Raw genomic sequence first — 18005 nt, forward strand, 5'->3', positions numbered from 1 at the left:
CATCTCCGATTTCTCACACCGATCCTACCGCATCCCAGCCACAAACCCCGGGTCGGGCTCTTTTAGCAGCAAGGCGCGGAGCAGGAGAAAAGCAGTTACCTCTCGGCTTAGCAATACTACAAACACAGAACTCGCAGTCCGCGGCCACCCGGCGGCTCCTCGCAGGGCTGCCCGAGCTGCGGAATGAGCCAGCGCCGCCCCCGCCCCGCGCCGCGGGGGCTGCAGCGCCACCTCCCCCGCCCGCCCCGGCCCCTCGCAGCCGCCCCCCCGGCCCGGCCCCGCCCCGCGCCCCACCTCAGCGTTCCGTTCCGTGCCGCTCCGCGCCGCCGCCCGACCCCGTCTGTGGCGGCCCGCCCGGCGGAGCCCCGCTCGCCCCCGGCCCCGCGCAGCCGGCCGCCGCGATAGGCTGAAGCGGCGGTGTTTACTCCCCGGCGAGGAGCGGGGGCCGGGCCTGGCACCGCGTAACCCTTTCGGGGCCGCGGCGCCGACGCCGCGGGCGGCCGGTTCGCCGCGTAAACGGCCCTGAGCGCTTACAGCTGGAGGTCGGGATCTCCGGGAAAAGACAAAAGGATCCTTCCCGGAGAGAGCGGAGAACGAAGCCGCCCCTGCAGCACTGTTCGTAGGGCTCGGCTAAAGCTCGTTACGCGGCTTAGGGGCAGGCGAGGGGACGCGGCCGCTTCGGGGCCGTGCGGCTTGCAGGGATTTACCGCAAAGCCGCGATTTTCCGTGACAAAAAATAAAACTTTACCTGCAGCACTCCTTCCCACGCAAATTGTCACCAAAGTCGGTCAGGCACTTAGGGAAAGGAGGTTAGGTCCGTGTCTACAGACGGCAGATTCACGCTGGGAGATGCCTGCCGAAATTTCTAGCGGCAAAGCCGAGAGCCAGGTGTTCCCCTCTCCAAACCAGGGCCTGGCCCAATGCACAGGTGCTGGTGCTCAGGTGTTGCAACCGGCCGTCTCATCACACACCATCTGTGCGTTAACTGAAACAGAAACACCTCCCGCTCCATTTACCACCTTAGGAGACAGATTTTATTCACATGTATAAGGGCATGAATATAACCAACTCAGCCTACTTCAAAATACTTTATAATCAAGTCTGCTCCTAAGGTGCCTTTGGAATTGCAGCCCAGTCTGACTGGACACAGAATCATGTGCACTGTCTTATGCATCACAGCTGTCAGATAAAGCTATCAAATCACGAAACAAAATACAGCATTCACATTACTCACCATTAATTTCTGAAATATTGTAGTGACCCAGAACAACTAGATGCCTACAAAATATGCAGATATAAATGTACTCATTCAAAATAGAAAATCGCATTTTCAGCTAGTAATCAAACTTAAGTTAATGCCTCTAGTAAAAGAATCAGATTTTTATTCTTTTTTTATTACCCCCTCGTGGGAATCATAACCCCAACTATACTTCCAGGGAAGATAACACCATTCCAGAATATCTTTCAATGCTGTTATGTAGAAGGCTGCAATAAAATCACATATTTTAGATGTATTATTCTTAAGAAATTGAATAACATCCAACAAGCTCAAACAATTAGTGCTCACTTGCAGTTTCCTAGAGAAACAAAGACCATACAGACTGAAATAGCAGAATTCTGTGAAATGGGGGAAAATAATGAGCTAAGTAACCAGGTCCTGATGAGGGCAGTCTTGGCTGGCAGTGGGGAAAAATACTGAAAAAATCCCAAAGCAATAGCACTAATACTACATCTTGAACTGAAGTTCTTTGAGTTAAATATGCAATGCACTATGTGTGCTTTGACTTAGCACAAGGGAGAAACTTTAATACACTCACCACTGACTTATACTTCACTCCAGCTTTGGTGCGGAAGTTAGCAGAATATTGGAAACTTTGCAGTTCAAATTCTGGACAGGCTCACATCTGTGATAGCTGCAAGACCGGCCAAGAAGAGAGGTATGAGATGAAATCATGAACTCATACAGTCAGCGAAGGAAGCCAGTCTCTAGCAATGCCACAGTAACGCTCAAATTCTCTGTCTTCCAAAAGGTCCAGTTGTAATAAATGGGGTATTAGATCATGCAAATGCTATTTTCCAAACTGCTTGAATGGAGTACTTATGGATAAGGACTTTCTGCCACTGAAAAAAATCTACTTAAGTAGGTAATTAATTCAGGCATATATCCTTACAGATCTTGAAAGAAAGAGGGATGGGAACTGGATGCTTGGAGTTAGCGCATGCAGCACACTGGAGCTCTTTTGAGAATTCCTGCCCTCAGAGAGCACCTGTAATTGCAGCCCTCTGCAGGAGACGGCCATGGACTTGTGCAGAAAGCTGGGTCCTCCGAGAGCTAGATGCTATGGAAGGCAAGAGGTCTTTAGACAATCTCTCTTTCCAAAAGAAAGCTACCTTGTCATTATCCACCTATATGGTCTGTACCATTTTTCTACAAATGCATACCACTGTACATTCACTGTCTGAGGATCGCAGCCTATCAAATAAGTGAGATTCTGCCTCTGCAAGTGATGCCAGTGCTGACCTTCTATACCTGGCTGTGCCTGATCTCTCCGTCCAGGAACAGACCTGCATGTCACTGCAGTGGAGCCTCTTCTCTCCATTTTCAACCAGCTGCAATGGAATTTTCCTTGGCTTTGATGCCCCCTGTTCTGTGATTCCACTGTCCCATTAATGCCAGCACAAATGATTTATGAAATCTATTAGGTGCACCACTACAGACATCTAAAACACAGATGTTTGCTTAGGAAAATATTATATGGAGTAGACAAACAGGGGTGAAGCAAACTCCAGCACAGATACCGCACTTTTTGCCAACGTTGCCCGTGCCCAAACAAAACCTTGAGGGTAGGTGGGGGGGAAGAATAGCATATATGTTTCATTTATACATTTATAGGAGAAGAGAGAGAAGCACCTTTTTTTTCTTTTTCCTTTTTTTTTTTTTTTTTTATTATTTGGTCAGAAGGATTATTACAGTAAATCACGCAGAGCATTAACCATTGAATTTGAACCCATTTTTAGTCTTTATTAATAGCTCATTATAGTCCTTTTTCTTAATGTGGAATAAATTAGAGCTGTGTTAATCCATGCAGCTATCTGCAGGTACATTTATCACTATGGTAGCCACTTTTACTCTCCTTACTGGAAGCAGCATTTCACAGGCAACAGAGAGTCACACCCTGCTGAACTCAAGTCATGGTGACCTTTTCAGGTCACCGACAGGGTCACCTGAAAACTTACCTTTTTTTTAAAGGACTGAAAGGTACAGCACTTGGCCTTGACAGATGTGAAGGAATGTATCTTTCTCTCACTCTGTCATATTGCCACAATCTAGATCAGTGAAAACAACTAATCTGGGGCCTTGCTGGTATAAAAAGGCAAGGAACTGCTAACAGGATGTTCTTTGTGGGAACTCAAAGCTCTTGGAACTGATTCCCATTCCCTGATCCAGAAGAGCTCAAATTTTATGGCCTTCATAGCATGTTGCATAGTTCATATTTTTTCCAGAGCGTATGAAAACAGGAGAATCGTGAATGTGGTTAGTTTCTGGAGGCAGAGTTTTGTTTCAGCTTTCAAACTGGCTGGTTTGCATTTGGTTGAGGAGGGAGGGCTATTGCAGCTTAGTCACACTGATTAACTTTTATATTTGCATTTGAATTTGTGTTGCATTTTCAGGATTCTAAAGGTGGTAACGAACAGTTGTACTCACTCTCTGTTAAAGAGAAGTATTATCATGCAGAACCAACTTATTGGTAATTCCATTACTTCAAGCTGATGCCTGGAAAGGACTTAAAGAGCTTACCCTGGAGGTGACTCTGGGCAGTCGTTAGGCAAGAGAGTCCCAGGTACCAGCAGCCGTGCTCCACATGTAAAGATTCAGTCCTTACTATTATTTTATCTGAGCGCTGTCATGCCAAATTAGAAAGCTTTATCATGCCCATTTCTAATTTGGCAAATGGAGACACAAAGCTGACTCATCAATACCACAAAAGTAGTAGCATGGGAGACGGAAAACATGATGTCTAGGATAGTCTTCCACGGTCTATCCTAATTGCTGAACCTTTCTTCTTCTCATCATTGAGATAACAAGTTCAGCTATTTATCAACATTAATGATGACTAGTGACTTTTATTAAAAGGGGACAAACACCTTTTTAGCCAAATACTAATTCACTTATTTGAACAGTAGTAGCCTAAGTGCCTTGTTAAGATACACATCCTGTATCATAAATAGTTAATTAGTGTTACAGCTACTTTTACTGAATTGCTAGGTGTACTTTAAAGAAATACTGTATGTAGATACTGAGTATCTACCTAGAAGCCAAAATTGCACAGCATCACAGTGCATCATTTCGGAGCCTGTTTTTTACGACCCTGCAAAAAAGCAGGTTATTAACCTATGAAATTTAAACAATGCCTAAGAGAAATATTTTTGTCAGGAAAGGTATAATTTATAACAGCAATGTCCATTCTCATGTCTGTTTTACAAAACATATTTAATCAAGTAAAATATTTATAGTTTAGCTTTCCAGTTCCTGCTGGAATTGTATTAAAAAAGGCAAATTCTTGTCTAGAAATAAAAGCCTTAAGAATACTATCTGATATCAACAGGATTAGTAGTATGTGTTCCCATGAGAAAGCACATGTGCCCAAATATATTCACATGTCAAATATCTTGTAGCTCTGAAGCATTTAAATAGTACACTACACTGACTAGATTTTTTGTCACAAGATCGAGAAGAGTCATTTTTTCATGCAGTAGCGATGCTGATTTAAACGAGAACAGACTAAGACCACTGTGAACTCACAGGTCCAGTGTTCAAATCTGAAAACAATAAACTTTTGTTCCCTTTTCATTCACATAAAGCCTACTCTATTTTTTATAACACCTTCCAAGAGTGTATTAACAATTTTGCAGTTTCAGATCAGCATTTCACTAAAAACACAAGTGGAAATTGTAAGCAAGTAGATGAAACGGGGGTAGGAGAAGAGTTAAAGCAAAAATACAGTCCTTTCAAAAAATGATTGAATTATGACACTTTTGACACTTTTCTTGAATATAAGTGGATAATATGTGTGGGTTTGTTTATTTTCCCCCTCCCCAAACAGCAACACAAAACTATGCATGTACTGTGATTTTTGAGTGCTGTAGATGAATGTACTGAAATAATGTTCCTCTGCTCTTTGACAAATCTCCCAGTGAACTCGAGACAGTATCAGGTAAGATAAAAAATGCAAAATATCTTTGCATAACAATACCTAGAATTTTGCTATTTAACAGTACAATGCCCCGCTTAGAATCATCCTACTCTATGGTAAATTCTGTCGTGAATAAAGACATGGGAAAATACAAGTTAACTGTTATGATACAAATTGAATATCTTAGTCTCCAGAATTCGAATTATTGAACATTGATCATTATGCTTTTCATTTTACTTATTTAGTTTTAGTTACTTTTTCACTAATACATTCCTGTGTTTGAATGCAGACAGTACCAGTCAGCCGGCAGAGAAAAAGGGCACATATGCTTTGAATGATTAACACAGTTCTTGGAAACACAAAGCATACATGCTTTCCTTATCTTATAGTGCAGCTAAGTGATGAGGAAGAAGTCATTTTCATTAAAGTTCTGGGGATTAGATGATATATCAATGAGCCCTTTAAAAGAAATATCCCCCCAAAAAGGTTAATCCTATTTGTTTCAGAAGAACTGCTATATGAATACCAGTATTGGGACGAAGCAATAAAAAAAAAAATACACTTTTTTCAGGTCATTTAAGCTAATTTTAGAGGAAAAGGCAACAGTATTTTAGGAAAAAATTTAAACCCTTCACTGAAGAAAGAAAAATCCAACTATAATCTGAGTCTTAGATCTCTCTTTAAACTGAACTCTCTATGAATTTGAATCCTGATTGTATCTTGCGACACTCAGTTCAGCACTTCATCACACTTCAGGACCCTAAAGAGAAAACACTCAAAGATCCTGAAACATGCACTGTTGTGGCACCTTCCTCCCTTAATTTTTCATATCGCTTTCCTACTTTTTCAGTAACCTCGTATCAGCAGCTGCTACTCACTGCCTTTCATCTGGAAAAGGCGGCAAAGCAGCGGTTGCTTGTACAGCTAATGCTCCAAACTGGAGACTGAGCGTCTGATCTCCATAATACGCAGCTTTCAACTGACTAAGTTTTGATTTACATTTAATACTTGGGTCCACAGCTCTAAATCCCTCTGGATTACTGGATTTTTTATTTAATTAAAAATTTGCACTTTTGTCAGAAAGAAAACGAGGAAGATATTTATTGCAAATGAAAGTGACATAAAAAAGTAACTGAAAAGAAAAAGAGGCCAATTTGTTAGGTAAACTCCTGAGATACAGGACATCTCATAACAAACAAGGCATCTGTAGGCTGTTTGAAACAATCCATTCCAAGTAAAATAGTTTTGTATAGAGGTCTGACAAAGAGAATTGGCTTTCGTGAAAAAAAAATACCCTATTGTGAATCTCTTAGAATTGGTAAAGACCACCAGCAGAGCAATCCTATCAGTGGAAGAGAACAAACTCTAGGAAAAAACACTCTATTCTTCTTAATAATGAAGCTGGAATCTCATACCTCAAGGATAGTTTAACTTGTATTATGATCATCTTAAAAAAAAAAAGGTTCAAGGCACTTTTCCTAAATTACATCTTTGAAAAGATATTGTAAAGACAGAGGCACACTCTCTCAAAAAATCAATATCCATGTGATTCCCACAAAAATATTTCACATATTTCTTGGAATAAGCATTATACTGATCACGACAGAAACTATGTGGCCGGGACTCTGGGTTCAGCTGCTGCTGTCCTTCATCTTCTCTTTTGTCTTTTTATTGTAGGTGGCTGAAAACTCGCTGTATCATTTTGGTCACAAATTTTTTTTTTTTCCTCAGTAGAAAGAAACCTTTTCTCCTAATTACAGCTTCTCCTCCTGCCCTTTACATCATAATTACTTGGGGAAAAAAAATCAAACCAAACCAACAAACAAAAAAAACCAAGCACCAGAGCAAATTTTCTTTTTACACAGTTGCTGCTTTGGCAAGATCAGAAAAAAGTGTCATCCTTTGGGTAAGTCTGTCAAACAGATTTCTAACATACAGTTTGAAGCTGTTCATCTAAAAGTACTATATCTGTGCTTGTGTATGCTTATATGACATTTATTGCCTTGGAAAGGTGGCATAAAAATTATTTCACACTACTATGACAGCTGGTGTGAGCCACATCCCTGCAAATGGTCTATATACAAAATGGTTATAAAAATCATATGTTTAAGATAAAACAAATGCATTCCAAAATATTAACTTGGGTTTAGCTAAAAAAAAAAGCATTGCAGGCTGTTGGTACACATTCAGGAAGATGATGAATGCCTGACGATAGGTGCGTTGTTAGACACAAGACTAAGTGTTGTAATACATCTAGAATTGCCTTTATGGAACACCTTGAAGTGATTTATTAGATATTAATTTTCCTAGAGAGCAGGTGAACATTTTCCACATTAAACCCAAAACACAATATTTGCCAATGTGCCGAACGGCTAGTGAAATCATTTTACTCTATATCAGTAGACGTGGCATATTCAGAAACAGGGTGTAGACACTATCAATAATTTAAAGTTACCATTTACTTAAGAGGGGAGGAATGAGAACAAAATATTTCTTCCTTCATTTTATCCATACTTAAGGACTTTTCGACAAGCTCACTACATTTTAGTGGGCCCATTTACCTGATGCTCACGCGCAGAGCCATAAGGCTGCAGTGCAGGTCTTAAAACCACCACGTGGGCTTGACTTAGTGCAAGCAAGACTAACCATCACACACGATTCCACAACACAGTATATTATGTAGAATTTATTACATGCAATAGTCCCTAAAGTCTTTCTTCCCACTACCACTTGCCCACACTCCATTTATCTGCTTGGCACGCCACTGCATACATGTCAGACCACCGTGGATCCACGTGTGTAAACAGCTTCAGAAATCACGGAGTTCGGCTCTGTCGTTCAGTGGCTATTTTCACAGCAGCCAACTTATCAGTCTTATTTCCTAATTCTATCATTTAAATTATTTCGCTAACAATGCAGTCGACTAAAGACCTTCGCACAAACACTGACAGACTTGCAAGCTCTGGTGTCATCTGCCAAGAGAAGGAACTCAAGAGCCCTTAAAATGTGAGCAAATGGTAGGACGTTCAGCATAAAAAGGATTTCTCAAGGACGATAAAGAAACTAAAGACAGTATGCATGTACTGAGGGCACGCCAAAGCTGATGGCATGACACAGGAGTTTTTAGACTGCTGATGAATCAGAACAAGTTACAGGAAAGGGTTTTTCCACCCCCTCTTCTTCCCACCCACCATGTGCTTGCACTTTAAGAACAAAGTATGCAAAGTGACAGCCTAAACGAAAACCTACATGAAAGAGTGGAGCCACATTTAGGATTGAAAATGCCAGGATCAGTTCTGAGGCCAAAAATCTATGATGGTCAGAGCCGAGGCTGCTGGAGAAGGATTCAAAGTCAAGAAATCGTTCATTAAAAATGCAGGTGGTTTCTTGCAAATATCCTGAAGACAATCACACTTATAAAGCTGTCCTTAGTAATCTTGTTTAAAAAGTACAGAGAAATAGGTAAATTTTCATATTTATTTCATATATTCACAGAAATACCAGTGTCTCAGAGAGTTCACTCTGGTTTTTACAGCAGTGTTTCCTGAAGTATTTCCCCCCCCACACAAATCCTTGCCTTGTCAGCCCTTTCTCAAGAACTGGAAAGTTCCCATACTTTGGGATTACTCTTCCCTCCTTCCTATTTGCTGGGGATACTTATGCTTCATTAGAGCTGAAATATTCATCACACTGCATTTGCTCAGTACTTGGTTGAAGTGGGGTCAAAATAGTAGGAAAGTATGAAAAACAGCTTGTTCTTAAAATTGCATGGAAAATGTATGCAAAAAATATTAATTTTATTACAAGAAGATCTCTATTTCACATTTAATGTCTCAATCCACTTTTGGCAAACAAGTTATTCTCACATCTCCGTGTCTGCCACCCAGAGACCCAAATGCTTTTTTCTACAACAAGGATGACATATGCATACAAATCTCAGTCATCTATCTGGGCAAAGGCAGTGATGGTTGGAAGATAAACTTCAGGAATTGCTGCCATCAGTTCATCCCTCCCTCTCCGCTTCTCTCCTCCCCACCTTCAACTGTCCTTTCTCATCTTGTCCACATACCTTTGTGATAACTTGGAGTGGGGGAGACAGAAAGTCTCCAGGAGAGCTCTGTCCTGAAGGGCAGAGTACTGTTACTGGCTTTGATTTTGAGACAAGCCCTCAAACGTGGTACACCCAAATCCTAGATTGTAGGCATTTGAAATCCCTTTTTCTTCTCATGTGGCTTCGCAGAAGTTCTTCTGACGTTTCCCAGGAGTCAGTGCTTCCTGCCTTGGACCACAGAGAGAGAAAACTACTCCAAGGCCTCAGTGGCTCCTACTGTGATTGCAGGGCAAACATGCAATGGACTTTTATTCCACAGAGAATTGAGCTGGTCATGGTTCTCAGCTCTCTATATGAAGGAAAGAGATCTGTCACTATCCATGTTACACAGGAGTTTAGCTAGATGCGGAGTGCTAAGACTACATGATTTCAACACCTCATCTAAAACGATCATATTCTAAAGCCTGGCACAAGAATGTATCAGCTGAAGTCCATCAGTATTCTTTGCCTTTTTGATAACACTCATGCTGACATCCAGCACAAGGGTCACATTGCTATTTAGAACTCTCCTGCACCAAAGTAAACAAAACCAGACACTGATAGATTTCCTGAACTACCCTGAGGTAGAAGCAGCTTCACAGAAAAAAAAAAAAGGAAAAAAAAGTGCCTCAGAGAATTTTGCTCCAGGTTTTCTAAATCTTACCATCTATATTTCATTCTGGAAAATCCTCCAATTAGCAAAGATAATTTTACAATTATAATAGATTTTTTTTTTCCTGAAGTATTCAGAAATTGATAAAGTTGGATTTCCTTCTTTGCTGCAAATTTTTGCATGCTGATTAAACGAGTTAAAAATGTGTCCCACTCCAGATGAACAAGATGGTACTAATAGTAACACGGTATTTTAAAAGGAAAAAAAAAATCCAAGAGAAAATCTATCATACTAAACAGTGGCTGAAAATCTGAAGCATTTAGTGATGAATGTGTAACTCCCCCTAATGGAGGCATATTTGAATTTATCTTAAAAGAAAGTGTTGATAACTTAAAATACTAATGCTCAGAATAATAACAATACTGTCATATCACTTTCACCTTTCTGGCTTTTAAAGAATCTTTTCAGCTATGTATCTATGATTTGCGGTAAACATTAATCTATTATTAACACATTTTTAAGATTTTCTTAGTGAGTTTTATTACATAAAGGAAAACCTTAAATATATGTGCACTTCAGCATAGTTCTACAGTACACACTCAGTAGCCATTAACATTCACTTAAATCATCTTCTGTCAGTCATTTCAACTTCCGTTTTAGCTAAATGTTTTCCTGCTTCTTAAAAAGTCAGCAAATTGCTATAAAAATGACAGTGACAGGCCACAGTGCTTTTGGTTGTGTGGTATAAAGAAACACTTCTTATATGCACAGCTGCTGGTAATGAATGCAGCATGTCTGAGGCCTAATCTTGGACTGTTTCCTAAATTTCTGACTGCAGTTTCCTTGGCAAGTTTTCTGGGACCATATTATCTATATGTCCCAGTATTTCAGCCAAACCTTTTCAATACAAGAATTTGGCACTGTGCACTGGTGAAATGGCTTTCAAAAGTCTGTCCTCCCAGAGTTAACAACATTTTAGGACTCTTTGCCCAAATTCTCTTCTAACAACTTTTTATTTTTTTTTAAGGTATCACTTTCTACATAACCACGCTGTAAGATACGGCAGACAGATTAAAGTTTTATATAATAAAATCACTGCTACTTGTGAAGGATGCCAGATTGACAGCATCAGAGACTAAAATTACATTTGTCCACAGCCCAGCTCCAGTAACAGCAGCAGCAATGTAGTTGTTTTCAGAGCTCTCAAATTTGAACTACTGCAGCTTCTCGGGTAAGTGAATAGCTCTGGACTTTGTTCTGCTGTGACTTCTGATAAACCTGGATGATGCTATAATTGGTCTGGTGATACTGGAACTAAGTGGTATAAGTAGGACTGCGATTAAGCACTGGATTTTACACTAGTCATACTCCCTGAAGGACGCATTTAATCCATCTCCTCATAGTGGTGAAAGACTCTACATCTTGCAATGCTACCAAAACTAGTCTTTAATCTAAACACATGGGTACACAGATTTTCTCCTTAAAAAGAGAAAACGCAAAAAAAAGCGCAGCAGTCTGGAGTGAAGATACGGGTGTAATCCCAAATTACTTTTCCCAGGTTTTGATTTTGTATTGGAACGGAAATTTTGGAAATTTCATGCTTAAGAGTTGTTCTCTTTCAGTTTTTTGTTTAAATAGGACCTTATATATTTTCTGTTTTTCTTTGCAGGAAGTAGTTCATAGCAAAATATGCTCTAAAATAGGACCTACCCAGCTGTCAAATTCTACTCTGTAATGCCAACAAAGTGAGATTCAAAACTGTGGATGAACATATGTTTAAGATAATTACATTGTAAGGCAAAGATAGACACGTTCTTATATAGCAAAAAGGACAAAAATAAGCTCATAAGGAAGAAAAAGCATAAATATGTCTACCTGCACCATTAATCATCTTAAAGAAATATTTCTAACATCATGTAAGTACACAGCAAGTAAAAAATGAACTACTCAGAAGCAAAGATCTGTGTGACAAACTGGGAGATATGGAGAAGATACAGGGGAGATCTAGAACTATAAATTAAATAGGATAAGCTACAATTCACAAAGTGGAGCCTGGCACAGTAACATGAGAGAAATAAGAGCAACAATTAAGAAAGTACTTAAGAGAGTTAAAACTTCCCCAAATACTTTGATGCCTGCAGTTTCTGCTGATTTTATTTTTTAAAGGAAGCTAAAACTAAACACCAGTAGCTGTATAGACAAATATATTAATTTTTTACATGCTTAATCTTACCACGGTTTATTTCATGTAATTTAAAATAGTCTCTATCAATAATCTTTTGACACAATAATTCCCCCCACCCCCTCCAAAGAAAACGCAAAACAACAAACAAGCTCTCTGTGCTAATCTATTTAACCAAGAATCAATCTAACATGGTTATGGATGTTGAAACAAGGATTTTCACATCTGTCTGATCTGGACAGTCAAACTGCAGCGCCAGCCATGATAAAGACTTCCTTTCCAAGTTCCTTTTCTCCCCTAACGGGAAGTATTACTGAGATTTGTTTTATATGTTTGACAGAGAGCAAATTACATAGATATAGGAGATCCTCTGAAGATTTGTGATCCTTGTGAGAGAGGTTAATGTGAGTCAGGGAACATCGGAGTTTAGGATTTATAAGTAATACAAATGCCGTCAGTCATTGTCTTAAGATGATAGCACAATTTTGTTTGTTGGATTTCCTTGAAAAACAAATCTTTTATATTACTTCTGGGACTGCAGTTCAACTCTAGTACACAACCCTACTGATGTTGTGTTTGTGCTTCAAAATATGTTCAATTATGTAGTTGATTATTTAAAACCACTGCTCACTGTTCAGCACTAGTTGGTACAACAGCAGTTTTGCATTGTGCAAAACATAAGAGAGCAAATGAATAGTTTTTCCTCTCTGATTAAAAAAAAGGGACATCTATCCCTCCCCATCCCTCCAAACCCTGCTACCCAAACCATATAAAGTAAAAAAGGAAAAACACGGAAATACATAATTAAAATGCTTTAACTCTGCTAAACGTTACACCAAAACATATATTTCTTTAGATTAAACAAATACAATCTCATAGCCTATTAATAAATACAATTTCATAGCCTATTTAGGATATATATGAAGACTACATAAATCAGAGGTCTAAACAACGTATATGATTAACATACAGAGTGTAGCACTAAACTGAGAGGTTTTGCAATGTCATGTATATGCGCTTTTAAAACACTTTCAAGGCAATGATTGTAGAAGAACAGCAAGAATTTGGTCCCTCCAGACCAAGCTGGAGAAAGTCTGGTAGAGAGCCACCGGGATGAATTAAATATTGGAGAACTTGCCACATGAAGAAAGGTTGGAAGAAAGGATTCATGCAGCCTAGGGAAGAGAAGGCTTAGAGGGAGCTAATCATGGTCTACCGTTGCCTAGAAAGTGGTTATAGAGAAGATGGAGATAGTCTCTTCGCAAGGGTGTGTGGTGACAGGAAAAGAGGCAACAGCTCCATGCTGCTTCAGGGGATATTCTGGCTGGAAATTAAAAAAAAAAAGCTTTACCATAAGAACAATTAAAAATTGGAATAAATTGCCCAGATAAAAGGCGGGATCTCCCTTGGTGGAAATTATTTCAGTCTCTGCTTGAGACATACAGAGCCCTGGATCATCTAAATCTAAGGCCCTGCTTTCAACAGAAGGTTGGACCCGATGAGCTCCAGGGATCCCTTTCAACCCCAGCTTTATTCTATTCCACATTCTCAGTTCGCTATGTTTTGTAATTACAGAAGGAAAGGCCTCCTAGGTGAATCACTGCTTCCCCTCCCCAAATTACCATTTGTTCTTAAAGTACCTTGCCAAACAAAATACTGTCCCACACATGCTAAAGAAAAAAAAAAAAAGAGAAAGAAAGAAGAGTTTAGTTATGTTGCTATCAATATATCTACATACTTTCTTTCACACTAATTCTTGTGGTGCTCAAGTGATCCTAGAAATTTAAGTTATTGTTGTTTTTCTTTTTTAAAATATTTTTCTAAAGATACGATGCGTTAACAATCCTACTGTATTTGTGCCTAGAGTTGCAAAATAAAGGAAAATAATTCTAGTTGCGGACCTGTAGCCTACATGCAGATACACTTACAGAATGTCCTAGGTTCACCTATACCTCTTTCCTTGTGCTTTGCTAAGTTGTCAGTGAAAAGTGGTAATTTCAATGAAGCATATTGACTGTAATTATCTGAATGTTCATCTTATTTCTCTCTCTATGTATAATTACATAGATGAGTAACAGTGCAGTTCTTAATGGGTAAACCTACATTTCCTGTAAATAATAAGGGAAGCAGAGGGGAAAAAAGAGCATAAAGAGTGACATATGTAGAGAACTAACGATGAAGTCTAATAACTAATAAAAAAGCCTAAGTGAAACATGGCATAAATTAACTCAGGTCTGCTGGTTTACAAGCACGTACAGGTGCAGAGCATTTGAGAAGAATTCTTACTTCACTGCACTCAGAAAGCTCATAGGCAAATGTGTGAAACTGCGAACACTATTGCTAAGTCCCATTTAGCTACAAATAGACACTTAAATACAGAAATATAGATATTTATTCCCAGAGTCCAGGAGTACCCATACATAACCAAGTATAAAGGGAACTCTGCTTGCTTTAAGAGACTGCTGCAATTCCTTTTCTTGCTGAATTACAGAGTTTTCTTTCTTCTGCTGCTATGGGGAAATCTACTTGAAGGATTTCAGTACTAGCAGAAAAGTCCTCCCACATGAGAAGATGTGCATCATAGGGCTGCATAACCTCACGGCAAGGGCAGAAATACTTCTGTGGGTATAGAGGTTCAGACCTCAGGCAGAGTTAGATGAATATAGGATCCAGAGAAAAGAGCAACATGATACGGTTCCATTGGACACGCTAAAGCAGTAACTGCTGAGCTCAGAGGGTGAGCTCTCATGTCTCTGTTCTCCTAAATGCTCCATGACAAGATAAGGAGGTTCCAATCTCACCCTAAGTCTTCATGTGGTGCCTGGACCAACTGACAGGGCCTTACCAGTGTGAAGTCCTGACACCAATGATATTAGCAGTTGCAGAAGTAATGACTATACATCATGTTAACAGCTTTGCAGAAAATGAAATCTAAAAGAAATAATACTTAATTTTTAAAACATAATAGGGAAGTTATATTTGTAGCAGTGTCTTTATTCATGGATTTGTTACTTATAGACTGGAGAAAAAAATTCATCACTAGCTCCATCATATTTTATATTACTAATTTTGAAGTTAACAATTCTGTATTTATTAATTTTGAAATCCAGACTTAAATGGAAGCATTTAATTCTCAAGAACACAGAGCTAGACATTCGTTTTTCTGACTATAAAACCTGTCATGGTGTCAGAACTTAGGGAAAAAGCAACGACACTTTCAGGTGAAATGCAGGTAATTATTGTGGCTTGAAAAAAACTAGCAGAGAATAAATAATTTTTAACATTATTTCTTTAGTAGGACTCTGGAGAGTAAGTGGCTATTATCTTTTAAATAAAGGACTTGGTGCACACCGCAGCAAGCTCCACAAACCCACCAGTAAAATTATTTGAACAGAGCTTACTGAAGGACAAGTTTATTTTTAATTTGATACACTATTTGTTCTCAGTTATAAAGGAACATTCTTATTTTAACATAATATTGACCATTAATTTATAAACCTGTGCCTGCAGTTCCAGATACCTGAAAATACAATTACCGACACGTACTCTCTCTTTACTCAAACTTGTGATGAACAATGAAGGAAACAAAGAACCTTTTATCATTCTTACAAACCCCACGGCTGCTTTCAGATGATGCAGCTTTGACTCATAATTCATAAATGTATGTGGGATGACTAACGTACAGTTACCTCACCTTTAAAATGGGTGTTAAACTAGCTGCCTAAGGACAAGGAGGTGGTAATCTGGAAAGCTACAAGCTTAAGCTAAGTATTAAAAGCTTCCTTAATAGGAAGTAAAAAAATGTAGCTTTCAACAAGTCTACATTCTTCACTCCCCCTAATAAAAGAGTCTTTTTTTGATCACCTGAAAGCTACACTATACCAAATGAGGCTAGTGAGCCAGACTAGGCTAGAGAGTCACTCTTCCTATGGCTTGAAAATTGTAACCGTTCTCAGAATAAAGAAGCTAACAGAATGAGATGCTTTTCCTTGGATCTGTGCTGACACCGTCAGATTTAACCGAAGCAGATCAACTCCTGCGCATTTCAGTAAACAAAACTTGTGAAGTCCCATAAATTGCTCACACATATGGGGATGTCTGGATAGTTTGACAGCAAGCCCACACAGCTAGGAGCCTGCATGGACATCAGCAGTGCTAAGGAAGCTTATGGAAACAAAGGTGGTGTTCTGAAATATCTGAATGATGGTTAAACACACAAAAGAGAACCAGCGAAGGAAAGAGGCAAGTGACACTATGGAGCAGGAGTAACATGTCAGACGTAACTGCCCTGCTCCCTCCTGTTTAATGGCTCTTACCTGCCTGATCCAGGTACCAGATCAAAATGGTAAGATCTACTTCTCTAACTTAAGACCCAGTTTCTGAAGTCTGGGAAAATAAAGGTGGGACAAGTAAGTGAACAAACAGTAAATTCCTGTTATACCTTGTGCCTTCTTTGGCAAGGGAGGTCAAATAAGAAGGTACAACCAGCTATGCCTACTACAAGAGGGAGTACAGGGGTCTTTGGGATACTGTCAGGATCCAAACTAAATTTACATTTAGTTTTGGAGAAGAGGAGACTGAGAGGAGACCTCATCACAGTCTGCAGCTTCCTCACAAGGCAGGGAGGAGGGGCCTGCGCTGATCTCTCTGGTGACCAGTGATAGGACCTGAGGCAATGGCAGGAAGATGTGCCAGGGGAGGTTCAGGTTGGACGTTAGGAAAAGGTTCTTCACCCAGAGGGTGGTGGAGCACTGGAACAGGCTCCCCAGGGAGGTGTCACAGCCCCAAGCCTGACAGTGTTCAAGAAGAGACTGGACAAGGCCCTCAGACACATGGTGTGAACTGTGGGGTTGTCCTATGCAGGAACAGGAACTGGAGTTGACGATCCTTGTTGGTCCCTTCCAACTCAAGATATTCTATGATTCTATGATTTTGAAGTAGTATTTTGACAGGTTAATTATTTATAGTAAGTTCTATTTCCACTTTCAAATTTTCTTCCTTACTCTGCTTCACAAATAATTTTGTAATGTAAATATGAATTGTAACAAGTTATAAGAAAGTACTTGTGAGCACAAATTAGATTATATAAAACTGAATCAGACTTCCAGATTCTTCAGTAAACCTTAAGCAGTTTTGTATTACAGCTATGCCAGTCTGAGGCTGTCAAAAAGGGAGGTCCTGCTTCCCACACCTTGAAGCCATGGATTCCTGCCTGCCTTCCTCCTCCTCCTCTTGTTTGCTCAGCCTGTGCAGCTGCAGGGTGAGTTGGTTCAGCTGGCTGCTGATGGAAGGGAATTTTTTTCAGGCTTTGGATACAGTTCCATTAAAGTTGACATTAAAATGTCCAGTGCTGCTGCAGTTATGTCCATCTCCAAAGCCCTGCCTCCTGTGTTGTGTCAACTGTGCTGTTCATCTGACTCTGCAGGGAACAAGTTCAAGATACTAAATCTTCAGGAAACTATCCAAAGAAATCAGGGGCAGAGGGGCAGGGAGAGGAGCAGAAAATAATACTCTGCTGGCTCAATGGCCTTAACCAGATGATTAGAAGTTGGATGAAAGCCTGCTCTAATACTAAGGAATAACAGCCACCACATAGCAAGATTCACAGATTCAGAGAATGTTAGGAATTGGAAGGGACCTCAAAAGATCATCTAGTCCAATCCCCCTACCAGAGCAGGAACACTTAGATGAGGCTACACAGGAATGTGTCCAGGTGGGTTTTGAATGTCTCCAGAGTAGGAGACTCCACAAACTCCCTGGGCAGCCTGTTCCAGTATTCTGTTACCCTCACTGAGAAGTTTCTTCTCATTTTTAAGTGGAACCTCTTGTGTTCCAGTTTGAACCCATTACCCCTTGTCCTACCATTGGTTGTCACCAAGAAGAGCCTGGCTCCATCCTCGTGACACTCACCCTTTGTATATTTGT

The 18005-nt window shown here is 39.9% G+C and overlaps 1 protein-coding gene across 46 annotated transcripts in view; it reads right to left on the reverse strand.

Moving 5' to 3' along the window:
- TENM3 (teneurin transmembrane protein 3) overlaps nucleotides 1–18005 on the reverse strand; it is a 1347463-nt gene that overhangs the window by 234754 nt on the left and 1094704 nt on the right. For 3 of the 46 annotated variants that reach the window (XM_065061297.1, XM_065061292.1, XM_065061288.1), the window contains exon 1: nucleotides 295–423. The exons of 31 other annotated variants lie outside the window; for them this stretch is intronic. The gene's annotated coding sequence lies outside the window, so the exon portion shown is untranslated. Of the gene's footprint in view, nucleotide 1; nucleotides 180–294; nucleotides 424–748; nucleotides 765–18005 lie in introns of those variants that run through there. 12 more of the 46 variants (XM_065061303.1, XM_065061302.1, XM_065061287.1 and 9 more) reach the window with 9 other exon arrangements.

The sequence above is a fragment of the Columba livia genome, chromosome 4, assembly GCF_036013475.1.
Source record: "Columba livia isolate bColLiv1 breed racing homer chromosome 4, bColLiv1.pat.W.v2, whole genome shotgun sequence".
Classification (NCBI taxonomy): Eukaryota; Metazoa; Chordata; class Aves; order Columbiformes; family Columbidae; genus Columba; species Columba livia.